The 18090-nt window shown below is 39.5% G+C and overlaps 1 long non-coding RNA gene across 1 annotated transcript in view; it reads left to right on the forward strand.

Moving 5' to 3' along the window:
• Nucleotides 1-227: 227 nt before the first annotated feature.
• LOC147364257 (uncharacterized) overlaps nt 228-18090 on the forward strand; it is a 79953-nt gene continuing 62090 nt past the window's right edge. Inside the window, exons 1-2 of the long non-coding RNA XR_015134254.1 lie at nt 228-520; nt 4243-4308. This is a non-coding gene — a long non-coding RNA (uncharacterized LOC147364257). The remainder of the gene's footprint in view (nt 521-4242; nt 4309-18090) is intronic.

Below are 18090 nucleotides of genomic sequence, written 5' to 3' on the forward strand. Positions count from 1 at the left end.
AGGAGCCCCAGCCCTCCAACTGGGCATGCTCCAGTGTCCTCTCTGTAACCTTTTGATGTCAGATGGCTGAAAACTCCACCCTCAGATGATGCTAAGCACCTACACGTTTGAACTGCAGACACCTGTAGCTTAGTTACACCTGTCTTAGTTACAGTTACTGCGCCTTTTCCCAATGACCTTTCCCACTTTCCCCACACCTCAGACTGCCCAGCTTCTTTATTCCTTATCCCATGAGCACCCGCGCCCTTGCCTTTGGGGAGGCGGATTTGAGATTCCTTCATCCATCTCACTTGACAGCCATGGGAATAAACCTCTTTGCTACACAACTCAGTGTCTCAGCATTTCACTTGCTGTAAGTTGGGCAAGATGAACCTGGTTCATTAACAACAGCATGTAGCAAATGAAGAAGCGTTTATGCAAGAAAGTCCACTATAACTCAGTAAGAACAGCTACAGTGGGTAGAACTTGAATTATAACCCACTCCTTCTCCCAGCTCACTGAGACAGAGACTCCGTTTCAGGTGAGTACAGCCAAGACCCCAGGGCTCCCGCTTTCCCCAGTTCCCAGTCCAGCACTGCGGTAGCTTCTTGGGAGGAGCAGGTGACAAGAACTTCTCATCTTTCCAGCTACATGTTGCAGAGACTAAATCCCAAGGGCTGCAGCCATAGTGATTGGGAGTTCTCTTCTAGCTGGTCCCCATTCACAGGGTGGTTCTTAGCCTCGGGGCAGCGTGCTGGGAACATTGGCGCGTGATTGTCCTCACCCAGCTTGTTGATAGAGCAGAGGCTCTGTGCTAGAAAAGACTAGGAAGCTGAGAAGATTAGAGGCTACTGTCTCCACTACTGCCCTGCTCCTATAGAGGGGTATAACTCCAAAAGAGGCAGGTACCCCCAAAGAAGTAACCCACTCTTTTCCCCAGCTTCAGAGCAGTGGTCAGTGTTCTGATCAGTGGTATGGACAGGCCTTTAAGCAGAGTCCGGAAGCTCTCGCTAAGGAACTAACTTTACTTGAAACAGAGTGTGAGGAAGTTCAAGTTTAAGAGCATTCTCAGAAACAGTGCATTTTTGTGTAAACAAAATTTGAGGGCCTGGTATCTTCTTGAGCATTACAAACTAAGCCTTAGGTCAGCTAGTTTACCAGAGAGAATCAGGGAAAGATATGTAAAAAATGTGTCATTTGAGCAATTCCACTGCTCAATTTATAAAAATATTCACAAATATGGACAGAGATTTAGAGATGATTTTCACTGTGTTATCACTGAGAATAACCAAAACACCCAATGATAACTGGTTAATAAATGATATGTTTATACAAAAAAATATAGTCATTATGAATTGTTTTGTGCACATTTAATAAGTTGGGAAAATCCTCATAATTTTAACTGAAGCAAAATTCAGAACTAAATGCTCAGTGTAACCCTACTTTTTTAATGAATGCACACACAGGAAAAGACTAGATATAAACATATCACAGTGTTAACAGTGGTGGTATTACTGTTCCAAGGGCTTCCCAGGTGGTGCTAGTGGTAAAGAACCCACCTGCTAACACAGGAGACTTAAGAGATGTGGGGTTCAATTCCTGGGTCGGGAAGATCCTCTGGAGTAGGGCATGGCAATCCACCCCAGTATTCTTGCCTGGAGAATCCCATGGATAGAAGGCCCTGGCAGGCTAAGTCCATAGAGTTGCAAAGAGTCGGACACAACTGAAGTGACTTAGCACACATGACTGTAGCCCACCAGGCTCCTCCGTCCATGGGGTTTCCCAGGCAAGGATATTGGAGTATGTTGTCATAGCCTTTTCCAGGGGATCTTCCCAACCCAGGGATCGAACTCATGTCTCTTAGTCTCCTGCATTGGCAAGTGGATTCTTTACTGCTGAGCCACCAGGGAAGCCCATGTGCTCCAGTTATCCCCTTCTTAAAAGAACAACAATCATATTGCATTAGGGTCCACAGAAATGGGAGGGACCTAACAGAAGCAGAAGATATTAAGAAGAGGTGGCAAGAATACATAGAAGATCTGTACAAAAAAGATCTTCACGACCCAGATAATCACGATGGTGTGATCACTCACCTAGAGCCAGACATCCTGGAATGTGAAGTCAAGTGGGCCTTAGGAAGCATCACTACGAACAAAGCTAGTGGAAGTGATGGAATTCCAGTTGCACTATTTCAAATCCTAAAAGATGATGCTGTGAAAGTGATGCACTCAATATGCCAACAAATTTGGAAAACTCAGCAGTGGCCACAGGACTGGAATAGGTCAGTTTTCATTCCAATCCCAAAGAAAGGCAATGCCAAAGAATGCTCAAACTACTGCACAACTGCACTCATCTCACATGCTAGTAAAGTAATGCTCAAAATTCTCCAAGTCAGGCTTCAGCAATATGGGAACCATGAACTTCCAGATGTTCAAGCTGAATTTAGAAAAGGCAGAGGAACCAGAGATCAAATTGCCAACATCTGCTGGATCATCGAAAAAGCAAGAGAGTTCCAGAAAAAACATCTATTTCTGCTTTATTGGCTATGCCAAAGCCTTTGACTGTGTGGATCACAATAAACTGTGAAAAATTCTGAAAGAGATGGGAATACCAGACCACCTGACCTGCCTCTTGAGAAACCTGTATGCAGGTCAGGAAGCAACAGTTAGAACTGGACATCCAACCATCTCATCCTCTGTTGTCCCCTTCTCCTCCTGCCCTCAATCTTTCCCAGCATCAGGGTCTTTTCAAATGAGTCAGTTCTTCACATCAGGCGGCCAAAGTATTGGAGTTTCAGTTTCAGCATCAGTCCTTCTAATGAATATTCAGGAGTGATTTCCTTTAGGATGGACTGGTTGGATCTCCTTGCAATCCAAGGGACTCTCAAGAGTCTTCTCCAACACCACAGTTCAAAAGCATCAATTCTTCAGTGCTCAGCTTTCTTTTAGTCCAACTCTCACATCCATACATGACTACTGGAAAAACCATAGCCTTGACTAGATGAACCTTTGTTGGCAAAGTAACATCTCTGCTTTTGAATATGCTATCTAGTTTGGTCATAACTTTTCTTCCAAGGAGCAAGCATCTTTTAATTTCATGGCTGCAGTCACCATCTGCAGTGATTTTGGAGCCCAAAAAAATAAAGTCTGCCACTGTTTGCTCAGTTTCCCCATCTATTTGCCATGAAGTGGTGGGACCGGATGCCATGATCTTAGTTTTCTGAATGTTGAGCTTTAAGCCAACTTTTTCACTCTCCTCTTTCACTTTCATCAAGAGGCTCTTTAGTTTTTCTTCACTTTCTGCCATAAGGGTGATGTCATCTGCATATCTGAGGTTATTGATATTTCTCCCAGAAATCTTTATTCCAGATTGTGCTTCATCCAGCCTGGCATTTTGCATGATATACTCTGCATATAAGTTAAATAAGCAGGATGACAATGTACAGCTTTGATGTACTCCCTTCCCAATTTGGAACCAGTCTGTTGTTCCATGTCCAGTTCTAACTATTGCTTCTTGACCTACATACAGGTTTCTCAGGAGGCAGGTAAGGTGGTCTGGTAGTCTCATCTCCTTAAGAATTTTCCAGTTTGTTGTGATCCACACAGTCACAGGCTTTGGTGTAGTCAATAAGGCAGAAGTAGATTTTTTTTTTCTGGAATTCTCTTGCTTTTTCTATGATCCAGCAGATGTTGGCAATTTGATCTCTGGTTCCTCTGCCTTTTCTAAATCCAGCTTGAACATCTGGAAGTTCATGGTTCACGTACTGTTGAAGCCTGGCTTGGAGAATTTTGAGCACTACTTTGCTAGCGTGTGAGATGAGTGCAATTGTGCAATAGTTTGAACATTCTTTGGCATTGCCTTTCTTTGTGATTGGAATGAACAACTGACATTATCTTGTCCTGTGGCCACTGCTGAATTTTCCAAATTTGCTGACCTATTGAGTGCAGCATTTTAACAGCATCATCTTTTAGGATTTGAAATAGCTCAACTGGAATTCCATCACCTCAACTAGCTTTGTTCATAGTGATATTTCCTAAGGCCCACTTGACTTAAAATTCCAGGATATCTAGGTGAGTGATCCAGCCATAATGAATAAAGCTGCTTGAATCATCCCTGAGCAATTTTTTATGTGCACATATGTTTCCAACTTATTTGGGTAAGTACTAAGGAGCATGAATCCTGAATTGTATGATTAGAGTATGTTTAGTAAGAATCTGTCAAACTCTCCTCCAAAATGGCTCTATCGTTTTGTATTCCCACCAGCAATGGACGAGAGTTCCCGTTGCTCCACATCCTCGTCAGTGTTTGGGGTTCTGACCCTTCTAACAGGTATGTGCTTGTCTCATTGTTCTAGTTTGCTTTCCCCTGATGGCCAGTGATGTATAGTGTCTTCTCATGTGCTAATTTGCCATCTGGATATCTTCTTTGTGTCTGTTCAGATCTTTGGTCCAGTTTTTAAAAAATGAGTTATCCATTTTTCTTATTGACTTTTAAGTCCTTTGTGTATTTTGAATAATAGTCCTTAATCATGTCTTTTGCATATATTTTCTCCTCATTTATGGTTCGTCTTTTACCTTGATCTTTTCAAGATTTTTAAGAAACGCGTTAATCTGATGCTTTTCAGATTATGGTGAAAAGATAGAATTGCTGTTATTATTAGGAATATTATCCATTTCTAAGGGAGCATTTTGGAAATTGGGTGGGGGGATTTTGGGTGTCACAATGTCGGTAACACTTATTGAGCAGTGTCCAGGAATGCTAACTGTCCCACAAAACATAAGAATACTGCCTTGGGAAGAGTTATCCCACATCCCACATAATTATTAAGTATTCCATCAAACATTGAAATAGCTGACAAGTCTATGAATCATTGTGTAATTTTATAACTTTAATCCACTCTTCATAGAAATAGTTTTTAAACATGGTTTCACGTATTCTAAAAAGTTTAACTACAACTATTTTATATATAAAAGTGTATATTTATTTTAGATTTTTATCAAGCAGTATTCACCATTTTTAAAAGTTTCATCACAATTTGCTATACTTCTGGAGGTAATGAGTTGTGAAGAAAACACTAGTGTATCTGTCTACACCTGTAACTGGTCGCCCCTGATTCTGCATTTGGCTGTAAGTGTGTAACTACTTCACTGTTTACTTTTCAATAAACTACTGGCCACGCAATAACATAGATGAATGCTTGACATTTTGCCAAAAGAAAGAATCTGATATCAAAGAGTACATACTAGAGGACTCCATATAAAGTTCTAAAATAGAAAAAATAAATTGTAGTGATAAATAGAATTTTTAGTTCTTAGAGTCTCCACATGTTCACTCACTATGTCCACCTTTTAAGTCCTGAATCATATTTATGATAGGTGCTTTTTAAAGTTCTTATCTGCTGTTTCAAACAGCGGGGCTATACAAAAGTCTGTGTCGTTTGGTTTAATTTGTCCTGAATTATGGTTGGTATTTCTCTCTCTTTTTTCCCTTGTCTAGTTATCGTAAATTATATTGACATTGAGATAGTACATTGTAAACAATGAAAACTTTGTTTTCCCTTGAAGGACATTTTACTTAAATTGTCAGTGGCCCTTTAGATCCTCTCAGACTTGGTTTTTAATGTTTGAGCTAGTCTTCTTTAGTTGTGGCCTTGGTCCTAGGATATGACTCTTATTTGGGCACCTGATTTTCACTGGCAAGTTATAGTCTCTCTGTTGTCTTGAATGCCCAATATGCTCCATGAAATCTCTCCATCTCTGGTTTGCCTATAGCTCCAACATCATCCAGTCTAGTATGATTTCAAATATCTGCATTCATTCATCTCCAGTTTTACCATAGTCACCCTCTCCTAGGGCTCCTGGCAATTTTTTCTACATATTTACACCCCAGTTCTATAACAAAGATCTATGGACGAATCCCTGTGCTGACTTCTGTCTCCCTCCATCACATCCTTTTTCTCTATTCTCTGGCTTGCTAATTCGTTATTCCACCTGTATTTCACTGCAGTGGACCCTTGGGTGTTAGGGACTGTCAGATGAAGGTACTTTCTTTTCTGCCCCGGAGAAGGTACTTTTCTTTACTGGCCTGGGCCCCTGAAAATATAACACCATAGGAGGAATTCTAAGTTGTGTGTCTGAGTAGTTCAACTGAATTTTCCTCATTTTTTTTAAAGTGTATGCAGTCTTACCTTTTAATCATAGTTATATTAGCATTTGCTCTCTTGGATTCAGATAGTTCTTTATATCCTTATCTGTTTATCCTCTCCACGTGAGTGAAGGAGTACAGGATAATTCTATATCATAACACTCTTGTCCCTGAATATTCCTCCTTCAGCTAAATCTCCCTATATACTGGTGAAGAAAGCACAAGCCACCAGAATCTAACAGTTGTTAATCATGTTTGTTCACGAAGTTGAGCTGGCTGATCCGGATGGCTAGAACCTCTCCCTCAAAGCACATGTGTTTGCTAAGTCGCTTCAGTTACGTCCGACTCTTTGCGACCCTATGTACTTGTAGCCCTCTAGGCTCCTCTGTCCATGGGATTCTCCAGGCAAGAATACTGGAGTGGGTTGCCATGCCCTCCTTCAGGGGATCTTCCCAACCCAGGAGCTGAACCCATGTCTCATGTTTCCTGCATTAGCAGGGTTCCCACTAAGTGGTCCAGTTTAAAAGTCAACAGTTGTCAGTCACCTTGTTTCCTTGCCAAAGAATCTAACAGTCAATTTAACTTTAAAAAAAAAAATGCTGTTAACCTTTGTTAACTGCTTTACCTTTAGCTACAAGGACTGTAGACAAGCCGAGGGGAGACAGCAGAGGTCACCGTTCCCAGTTAGTCATTCAGTGCCTGCTGACCTCCGTATGCCAGGGCTTCACCAGAAATACATACATTCCTGGAAGCACTACTATAGATGCTCTCATTGCAAATGAGGAAAAACTTAAGACAACATTCTACCTGTGATTTGAATTACTGAAGTTCTATTAACTCCCCACAAGGAGGCTCCATTATCAAGTACAATTCTCAAAGAGGGACAGGATCAACCATTTTAAAAGTGTCACAGCATGGTACATTTAAGTGCTTTAACATTCTTGTTCACAATTTGGTTCTCATAAAAACACAGTAGCATCTTAGTGCTATTTAAGTTAGTGCAAAGTTGAGGCAAATGGATCATGTGTTAGTTAATGTTAGTTATTTCCAACTCTTTGCAACCCCATGGACTGTAGCCTGCCAGGCTCCTCTGGCATGGAATTCTCCAGGCAAGAATACTGGAGTGAGTAGCCATTCCCTTCTCCATATCTTCCCAACCCAGGGATCAAACTCATGTCTTGTATTGCAGGCAGATTCTTTACTGTCTGAGCCACCAGAAAAGCCCTGGTTATGTAATGTATTATACCCATAATTTAAATTAAGCTGAGGGCATAGAGTAAAACTGTGTGTTTGTGGGATAGAGAGGGTTAAAGGGTGGTAATTATTTTTTAAAACTATATAAAAATTTAAAACAATTTCCTTATGCTTCAGTTTTTACATTTTCTCCAGCAGTTGTCACATAGGTTCAACTTTGGCTTTCTAAGTCAAGTAAGAAAGATTATTCATCTTTGGTTAAAATTCTTTCCGTTTATAAGACAACACTATTACCTGTTTGGTAGCACACAGGGCTGTGGCATTATATCACTCTTTAAAACTGAAGCAGTGATTACTTCTTATTGGATGATGTAATCTCTTAAAATATTGGTAATAATATTTATAAATGGCCAAAAACTTAGTTGACGTATTTAATCAGAAATGTAGACTAAATGATTATTTATACAATTAATATCTGTGTCAACATAGGATGTTAAAACTAGATGTATGGTTTAACATTATACAGTGTTGCAACATTTTTTGCCTCCTAATTCTCTGAAAAAAAAACTTATAAGTAAGACTAATGCTGCCGCTGCTGCTAAGTCACTTCAGTCCTGTCCGACTCTGTGCGACCCCATAGACGGCAGCCCACCAGGCTCCCCCATCCCTGGGACTCTCCAGGTAAGAACACTGGAGTGGGTTGCCATTTCCTTCTCCAATGCATGAAAGTAAAAAGTCAAAGTGAAGTTGCTCAGTTGTGTCCGACTCTTAGCGACCCCATGGACTGCAGCCTACCAGGCTCCTCCGTCCATGGGGTTTTCCAGGCAAGAGTACTGGAGTGGGGTGCCATGTTCAAATCATTCATTTAATAAATTATTAAATCATTTATTTCATAACATGTGTTGATAAAGTGTCAGGGCAACTGAGAGACAGGTTTCTTTATGTGGAAAATAGAATGAGGCTTCTAATTTGGGAGTTCTAGTCTTCTAAGACTTTATCCTTTAGAGTGAGATTTTGAATTTAGTTAGAATTAACTAGAATCTCTGCTAGGTCCTCTGCTTACATCACTTATTTCATATCTGTGGGCCAGATATTGCTATTCCCATTCCACAGATGAAGAGACTGAGATTCAAAGAAACAACTTATTCAAGATCATATAGGCAGCTAAACAACAACTAGAATCAGAAGTACTGGAACCCCCAGCAGGAGTGGGGGAAGGTAAGGATGAGGTATGGGAGGCAGGGTGATGTGAAATGAGCATACCCTCTCATCTGAGAGCTCTGAAAGCTGTGATTTATCTCTATTAACATGCCTCCCTCATCTTCATCAGGCTCTCTGCTGCCAGATGCAGCTTGACTTTTTTTTTCCAGTTTGAATTTCAGCATCAATATTATATTTGAAATGTAAGAGTGAAATTGACATCTGTGATAACTTGTTAAATGATGACTGGGTGCCCAGGCAACCAGCTCCTGACTGTCCATCCTCTCTTCCTAAGGGTCAGGACTGTGCGTGGCCCCTCTGATGATAGAGTAAACCTCGTGGCCATGTCTCAGGGCAGCCTGAGCCAGGTGGTCAGGGACTAACAGACTCACACATGTCCCTGTGCGCCTGGAGGAACCTGGTTTCCTTGCAGATGCTCAGGCTGCCTGATGAACTCCCCCCTTCCCTCGTTGAGCACACCCAGCCTGACTGCTGCTGCTGCTGCTAAGTCGCCCCAGTCGTGTCCGATTCTGTGCGACCCCATAGACGGCAGCCTACCAGGCTCCCCTATCCCTGGGATTCTCCAGGCAAGAACACTGGAGTGGGTTGCCATTTTGTTCTAGAATGGAGTAAACCTGCGTGGCTTGGGAGCCCCTCCAGTCGTCCCCTCAGGGAGGACAGGAGGCTGTATTAAAGCTTGCTTCTATTACTTTTACCTTGTAGGCAGACCCACCTCTTGAGAGGAAAGCAATTCTCTTAGTTCTTTGGAAATGGAAAGGGAATCTTACAGTCTTATGTTAAGGCTAAAATAGATTGACCTCAGATTATCCATACAGACTGCCTCTGGGAACTGGGATTGGTCAGTTTCTCTTACAAGTGATGCACAATCAGACAAGGGCTGGATGGGAATGTTTTTCGGTTGTGGATTCTTTCTCTTAATTTTGTGAGACCCACAACAGAACAACACTCTTCCACCTCCAGACATTAATAAATATTAAAGTCGGGTCAATTCAGGGCTTCCTGACTATAAATGCAAAACACGAGAGGTGGAATAGCAAATGTGGTCATGTGTAAAGGTTCTGTTGTCTTTTACTGAACATTCTCTGAGTATCTCCTAAACTTCTTCCTGTGACATACTTTGAAGGGAGGGGAAGAAATCTCTTCCTAAAGAAGATAAAGGGGAGAAAGAAGAGGGGCCTGACAAGGGAGGGAAGGGGATAACAAGTTCGTCAAAAAGGAAAGAGAGAAAGAAGTTGGCTGCAATTATAGGGTGTCAGATGAGCAACAAAAATATTAGTCTGAAATATTTACTGAGCATCTACTATGTGCCACACTCTCAGTTAGACTCCAGGTGAAAGCAGGGGAACAAACAATTGTTTTGTCTTACAGAGCCGGTAGATTGAGAGAAGCACAAAATCTATTTAAAGGAGGTTGCTAATACCTTCTTAGTTCATTCTGTTTTACTCTATTACTCTCATCCCCCATAGCTTTGTCCATGTTGTTCATTTTGCTCAGTTGCTAAGTTGTGTCTGACTCTTTGCAACCCCATGGACTGTAGCATGCCAGACTCCTCTGTCCTCCACTGTCTCCTGGAGTTTGCTCAAATTCATGTCCACCGAGTCAGTGATGCTATCTAACCATCTCATCCTCTTCCACCCCCTTCTCCTGTTACCTTCAATCTTTCCCAGCATCAGGGTCTTTTTCATAAACCTAAGTAAATAGAAATGAATTTACTCTGGACTATTAGGATATAACATTACATAATTTTTTTTTTCCAATTTAACTTTCTTTTTGCTTTCCTAATTGAGGTAATGTTTTTGTATTCTTGCATGTCTACATATTTTAAAAGAGCTGATAAAAATATATTTGTTCCCAGTTAGGCTAGTTAATCAGCCTATTTACAAAAATTTTCCTGAGCAACATGTAGAGTGAAAAAAGTCAGTCAAGAGTGGATTTTGTTTTATATCAGTAACTGGAATAGATGTCAGACAAAAGCTGAAATTAAACATAGTGTTGGATTTAGCATGAAGCAGATAACAGTCTATCAAAAAAATAAGAAATCAAGTACTCTTGTGTACCAAAGCATTTAAGTCAATAACAGAGGTAAACTTGAGGTCAGTGCTGTCATAAGTTCTATATTATAGATTCCAGATTGTTCTTTGCTTTGGAGCCAAAAACACTGATGAACTTTGTATCTGCAACTTACCTTTTAAATGATCAAACTGCAGGTGGAAGAGAGCAGGAGGCAGCGTTGCTGTTACACAGTAGAGAGGGAAAGAATAAATCTTGTTTCAACTGGTCCCCTGGGCATCTTTTAGTATTCTCCCGCCTAACTTGGCAGTAAAGAGTAAGTGCTCTGAGGGGAGCATAGTGAGCAGGGATTTCGCTTACACAGTAATGAAGGTCTGGGTCACCTGAGTAGGTAAGCCATCCAGATTAGCAGAAGTTCTAGCCAAGGGAGAGGGGGATTTGAGATGTGTTAGAGGAAGAAGATGCTGAATATTCACTGCAGCTCTGAGATCAACTGCTATAGTGGGATCACCCCACTAATGTTTATCCCATAAGTTTCCCAAGGGAAAGAGATCAACCAGAATCGCATGGAAGCTGTACCCCTATGAAACAAATGCTTTATACAAACCAACTGATTCCACTCCGTGGTGGGGGTGAACCATAGTGGATTCCATGTCCAGCTGTGACACCATGTCCAGATACCCGTTTCTAGACCAAATCACTCATTTCTTTAGCTGGCAGATGTGTTACCTATTGATGGTTCATAACTAATCCCTCCCCAAGATGAAAGGAATTGCTTTACCCAGGATATGCCCACTCCCAGGAATAGCCTATATCCAACGCCTGGTCAATTTCGTTGTTCAGTGCTAAGTCGTGTCCGACTCTGCGACCTGGTGGACTATAGCACGCCAGGCTCCTCCGTCCTTCACCATCTCCCGGCAGTGTCTATTGAGTCGGTGATGCTATCATGTCTCAAATTCATGCCTGTTGAGTCGGTGATGCTGTCTAACCATCTCATCCTCTGCCACCCCTTTCTTGTTTTGCCTTCAGTCTCTCCCAGCATCTGGTCAATATAAGGGTACAAAAATCCAGGCTTCTTACCTTAATTTGGGACAGCTCTGAAGGACCATCCCAGCTCTCAAGCTTCTGTGGGTTCTGCTGAGGCCATTCCTGAAATTTCATCACAGTTCAACTTCTTTCATCCATCCTGCTTCCTTAATGCCTCACAATCTTTACTTCTGAGAACAAAAATGTACTCATACTATACTATACAATAAACTTCCTACATAATGAATTTCTTTCCTGGGAAATATAATGTAACCTTTCCCTAATATTTATTTTTCTTATTTTGACTCCTTTTCCATTTTGAGTTTTTCCTTATTGGAATAGACACTTATTATGGATTTGACTTCTCTGCTTGTCATGTTTTGCCAAGAACACCATCTGCTCATTTACTGAATGTCCAGTTATTATCAAGTTAAGCCAAATAATATTACTTCTAAGAAAATTCAATTTACAACGAAATAAGTAAGACAGTTGACTAATATTCATGGAATTTGCTAGTCTTGTGACCACCCCAAACAACTGGCTTTATGAAATATTGGAGTTATTTTTTTTTTTGCTGTTCATTTGTTATTGAAGTGTAAATGGTTTGCAATGTTGTGTTAATTTAAGGTGTACAACAAAGTGATTCAATTAGACATATGTGTATATACATAATATATTTCAAATTCTTTTCCCTTATAGGCTATTAAAAATATCGAGTATAGTTCCCTGGGTTATGTAGTAGGTCCTTGTTAATTATCTATCTTATATATAGCAGTGAGTATATGTTAATCCAGACTCCTACTTTATCCCCCTTCCTTTCCTCTTTGGTAACAGTAAGTTTGTTTCTATGTCTGTGGGTCTAATTATGCCTTGTCAATGTTTGTTTGTATCACTTTTTTTAGAGTCCACATATAAGCAATGTCACATTTGTCTTTGTCTGGCTTACTTCACTTCGTATGATCTCCAGGTCTATCCATGTTGCTACAAATGGCATCATCTTATACTTTTTGTGACTGAGTCATATTCCATTGTATGAATATGTACCACATCTTTCTTCATCTGTCAATGGATATTTAGGTTGTTTGCATGTCTTGGCTGTTGTAAAGAGTGCTGCAATGACCCTAATAACTATTTTAAACATTTGTGGAAAAGCGTATATTTGTGACGGATTTTTATCAAAAATATGCTAGAAATATGCTATAGTTGAGTTTAACTAGTTTAGCAAACCTTAGTAAAACAAGTGTTAAGGTTTAACGAAAGAACAATATTTGGTAATTAGTTCTAAATCACTAGGAACGCATTCTAAACATTGCTATTTTAAAGTTGTGTTTTGATAAGTATTAATATATGTTCAGTCAAATCAAATAAACTGCTTTAGTTCTTTTCATAATATTTGAAAGTAATAAACACCAATATGATAGTGATCTCATTTTTCAAAATTTTTGATTTATCAAAAATTTTAGCTAAGCTTTGTAGTCATGAAACACATTTCTAGGCCTAAGGTTATATTTTTCAACCTCCTACTTTCCGTCTGTGTGCTGGGCTAAGTTGCTTCAGTCCTGTCCGACTCTTTGCAACCCTGTGGACTGTAGCCCGCAAGGCTCCTCCATCCATGGGGATTCTCCGGGCTGGAATACTGGAGTGGGTTGCCACGTCCTCCTCCAGGGCACCTTCCCGACCCAGGGTAGAACCAGGGTCTCTCACATCTCCTGCGTTGTCAGGCAGGTTCTTTTTTTTTTTTTTTTCATTTTCTTTTTTTTTTTTTTTTTTAATTTTATTTTTTAAAAAAAAATCACATGCTCCCCATCCTGAACCCTCCTCCCTCCCAACCTCCCCATACCATCCCCCTGGGCCTTCCCAGCGCACCAGCCCCAAGCATCCAGCATCGTGCACTGAACCTGACTGGCATCTCGTTTCATACATGACATTTCACATGTTTCAATGACATTCTCCCAAATCTTCCCACCCTCTCCCACAGAGTCCATAAGACTGTTCTATACATCAGTGTCTCTTTTGCTGTCTCGTACACAGGGTTATCGTTACCATCTTTCTAAATTCCATATACATGCGTTAGTATACTGTATTTATATTTTTCCTTCTGGCTTACTTCACTCTGTATAATAGTCTCCAGTTTCATCCACCTCATTAGAACTGATTCAAATGTATTCTTTTTAATGGCTGAGTAATACTCCATTGTGTATATGTACCACAGCTTTCTTATCCATTCATCTGCTGATGGACATCTAGGTTGCTTCCATGTCCTGGCTATTATAAACAGTGCTGCGATGAACATTGGGGTACACGTGTCTCTTTCCCTTCTGGTTTCCTCAGTGTGTATGCCCAGCAGTGGGATTGCTGGATCATAAGGCAGTTCTATTTCCAGTTTTTTAAGGAATCTCCACACTGTTCTCCATAGTGGCTGTACTAGTTTGCATTCCCACCAACAGTGTAAGAGGGTTCCCTTTTCTCCACACCCTCTCCAGCATTTATTATTTGTAGACTTTTGGATCGCAGCCATTCTGACTGGTGTGAAATGGTACCTCATAGTGGTTTTGATTTGCATTTCTCTGATAAAGAGTGATGTTGAACATCTTTTCAAGTGTTTGTTAGCCATCTGTATGTCTTCTTTGGAGAAATGTCTATTTAGATCTTTGGCCCATTTTTTGATTGGGTCATTTATTTTTCTGGAGTTGAGCTGTAGGAGTTGCTTGTATATTTTTGAGATTAGTTGTTTGTCGGTTGCTTCATTTGCTATTATTTTCTCCCATTCTGAAGGCTGTCTTTTCACCTTGCTAATAGTTTCCTTTGATGTGCAGAAGCTTTTAAGTTTAATTAGGTCCCATTTGTTTATTTTTGCTTTTATTTCCAATATTCTGGGAGGTGGGTCATAGAGGATCCTGCTGTGATGTATGTCAGAGAGTGTTTTGCCTATGTTCTCCTCTAGGAGTTTTATAGTTTCTGGTCTTATGTTGAGATCTTTAATCCATTTTGAGTTTATTTTTGTATATGGTGTTAGAAAGTGTTCTAGTTTCATTCTTTTACAAGTGGTTGACCAGATTTCCCAGCACCACTTGTTAAAGAGATTGTCTTTAATCCACTGTATATTCTTGCCTCCTTTGTCAAAGATAAGGTGTCCATATGTGCGTGGATTTATCTCTGGGCTTTCTATTTTGTTCCATTGATCTATATTTCTGTCTTTGTGCCAGTACCATACTGTCTTGATAACTGTGGCTTTGTAGTAGAGCCTGAAGTCAGGTAGGTTGATTCCTCCAGTTCCATTTTTCTTTCTCAAGATCGCTTTGGCTATTCGAGGTTTTTTGTATTTCCATACAAATTGTGAAATTATTTGTTCTAGCTCTGTGAAGAATACTGTTGGTAGCTTGATAGGGATTGCATTGAATCTATAAATTGCTTTGGGTAGTATACTCATTTTCACTATATTGATTCTTCCAATCCATGAACATGGTATATTTCTCCATCTATTAGTGTCCTCTTTGATTTCTTTCACCAGTGTTTTATAGTTTTCTATATATAGGTCTTTAGTTTCTTTAGGTAGATATATTCCTAAGTATTTTATTCTCTTCGTTGCAATGGTGAATGGAATTGTTTCCTTAATTTCTCTTTCTGTTTTCTCATTATTAGTGTATAGGAATGCAAGGGATTTCTGTGTGTTGATTTTATATCCTGCAACTTTACTATAATCATTGATTAGTTCTAGTAATTTTCTGGTGGAGTCTTTAGGGTTTTCTATGTAGAGGATCATGTCATCTGCAAATAGTGAGAGTTTTACTTCTTCTTTTCCAATTTGGATTCCTTTTATTTCTTTTTCTGCTCTGATTGCTGTAGCCAAAACTTCCAAAACTATGTTGAATAGTAATGGTGAAAGTGGGCACCCTTGTTTTGTTCCTGACTTTAGAGGAAATGCTTTCAATTTTTCACCATTGAGGATAATGTTTGCTGTGGGTTTGTCATATATAGCTTTTATTATGTTGAGGTATGTTCCTTCTATTCCTGCTTTCTGGAGAGTTTTTATCATAAATGGGTGTTGAATTTTGTCAAAGGCTTTCTCTGCATCTATTGAGATAATCATATGGTTTTTGTTTTTCAATTTGTTAATGTGGTGTATTACATTGATTGATTTGCGGATATTGAAGAATCCTTGCATCCCTGGGATAAAGCCCACTTGGTCATGGTGTATGATCTTTTTAATGTGTTGTTGGCTTCTGATTGCTAGAATTTTGTTTAGGATTTTTGCATCTATGTTCATCAGTGATATTGGCCTATAGTTTTCTTTTTTTGTGGCATCTTTGTCAGGTTTTGGTATTAGGGTGATGGTGGCCTCATAGAATGAGTTTGGAAGTTTACCTTCCTCTGCAATTTTCTGGAAGAGTTTGAGCAGGATAGGTGTTAGCTCTTCTCTAAATTTTTGGTAGAATTCAGCTGTGAAGCCGTCTGGACCTGGGCTTTTGTTTGCTGGAAGATTTTTGATTACAGTTTCAATTTCCATGCTTGTGATGGGTCTGTTAAGGTTTTCTATTTCTTCCTGGTCGAGTTTTGGAAAGTTGTACTTTTCTAAGAATTTGTCCATTTCTTCCTCGTTGTCCATTTTATTGGCATATAATTGTTGATAATAGTCTCTTATGATCCTTTGTATTTCTATGTTGTCTGTTGTGATCTCTCCACTGTCATTTCTAATTTTATTGATTTGATTTTTCTCCCTTTGTTTCTTGATGAGTCTGGCTAATGGTTTGTCAATTTTATTTATCCTTTCAAAGAACCAGCTTTTGGCTTTGTTGATTTTTGCTATGGTCTCTTTTGTTTCTTTTGCATTTATTTCTGCTCTAATTTTTAAGATTTCTTTCCTTCTACTAACCCTGGGGTTCTTCATTTCTTCCTTTTCTAGTTGTTTGAGGTGTAGAGTTAGGTTATTTATTTGACTTTTTTCTTGTTTCTTGAGGTGTGCCTGTATTGCTATGAACTTTCCCCTTAGGACTGCTTTTACTGTGTCCCACAGGTTTTGGGTTGTTGTGTTTTCATTTTCATTCGTTTCTATGCAAATTTTGATTTCTTTTTTGATTTCTTCTGTGATTTGTTGGTTATTCAGCAGCGTGTTGTTCAGCCTCCATATGTTGGAATTTTTAATAGTTTTTCTCCTGTAATTGAGATCTAATCTTACTGCATTGTGGTCAGAAAAGATGCTTGGAATGATTTCTATTTTTTTGAATTTACCAAGGCTAGCTTTATGGCCCAGGATGTGATCTATCCTGGAGAAGGTTCCATGTGCGCTTGAGAAAAAGGTGAAATTCATTGTTTTGGGATGAAATGTCCTATAGATATCAATTAGGTCTAACTGGTCTATTGTATCGTTTAAAGTTTGTGTTTCCTTATTAATTTTCTGTTTAGTTGATCTATCCATAGGTGTGAGTGGGGTATTAAAGTCTCCCACTATTATTGTGTTATTGTTAATTTCTCCTTTCATACTTGTTAGCATTTGTCTTACATACTGCGGTGCTCCCGTGTTGGGTGCATATATATTTATAATTGTTATATCTTCTTCTTGGATTGATCCTTTGATCATTATGTAGTGACCTTCTTTGTCTCTTTTCACAGCCTTTGTTTTAAAGTCTATTTTATCTGATATGAGTATTGCTACTCCTGCTTTCTTTTGGTCCCTATTTGCATGGAAAATCTTTTTCCAGCCCTTCACTTTCAGTCTGTATGTGTCCCCTGTTTTGAGGTGGGTCTCCTGTAGACAACATATGTAGGGGTCTTGTTTTTGTATCCATTCAGCCAGTCTTTGTCTTTTGGTTGGGGCATTCAACCCATTTACGTTTAAGGTAATTACTGATAAGTATGATCCCGTTGCCATTTACTTTATTGTTTGGGGTTCGAATTTATACACCATTTTTGTGTTTCCTGTCTAGAGAATATCCTTTAGTATTTGTTGTAGAGCTGGTTTGGTGGTGCAGAATTCTCTCAGCTTTTGCTTATCTGAGAAGCTTTTGATTTCTCCTTCATACTTGAATGAAATCCTTGCTGGGTACAATAATCTGGGCTGTAGGTTATTTTCTTTCATCATTTTAAGTATGTCTTGCCATTCCCTCCTGGCTTGAAGAGTTTCTATTGAAAGATCAGCTGTTATCCTTATGGGAATTCCCTTGTGTGTTATTTGTTGTTTTTCCCTTGCTGCTTTTAATATTTGTTCTTTGTGTTTGATCTTTGTTAATTTGAGTAATATGTGTCTTGGGGTGTTTCGCCTTGGGTTTATCCTGTTTGGGATTCTCTGGGTTTCTTGGACTTGGGTGATTATTTCCTTCCCCAGTTTAGGGAAGTTTTCAACTATTATCTCCTCAAGTATTTTCTCATGGTCTTTCTTTTTGTCTTCTTCTTCTGGAACCCCTATGATTCGAATGTTGTAGCGTTTAATATTGTCCTGGAGGTCTCTGAGATTGTCCTCATTTCTTTTAATTCGTTTTTCTTTTATTCTCTCTGATTCATTTATTTCTACCATTCTAT

This window comes from Bos grunniens, chromosome 10 (genome assembly GCF_055505025.1).
Source record: "Bos grunniens cultivar Pamir isolate PY7600 chromosome 10, Bosgru_T2T1.0, whole genome shotgun sequence".
Classification (NCBI taxonomy): Eukaryota; Metazoa; Chordata; class Mammalia; order Artiodactyla; family Bovidae; genus Bos; species Bos grunniens.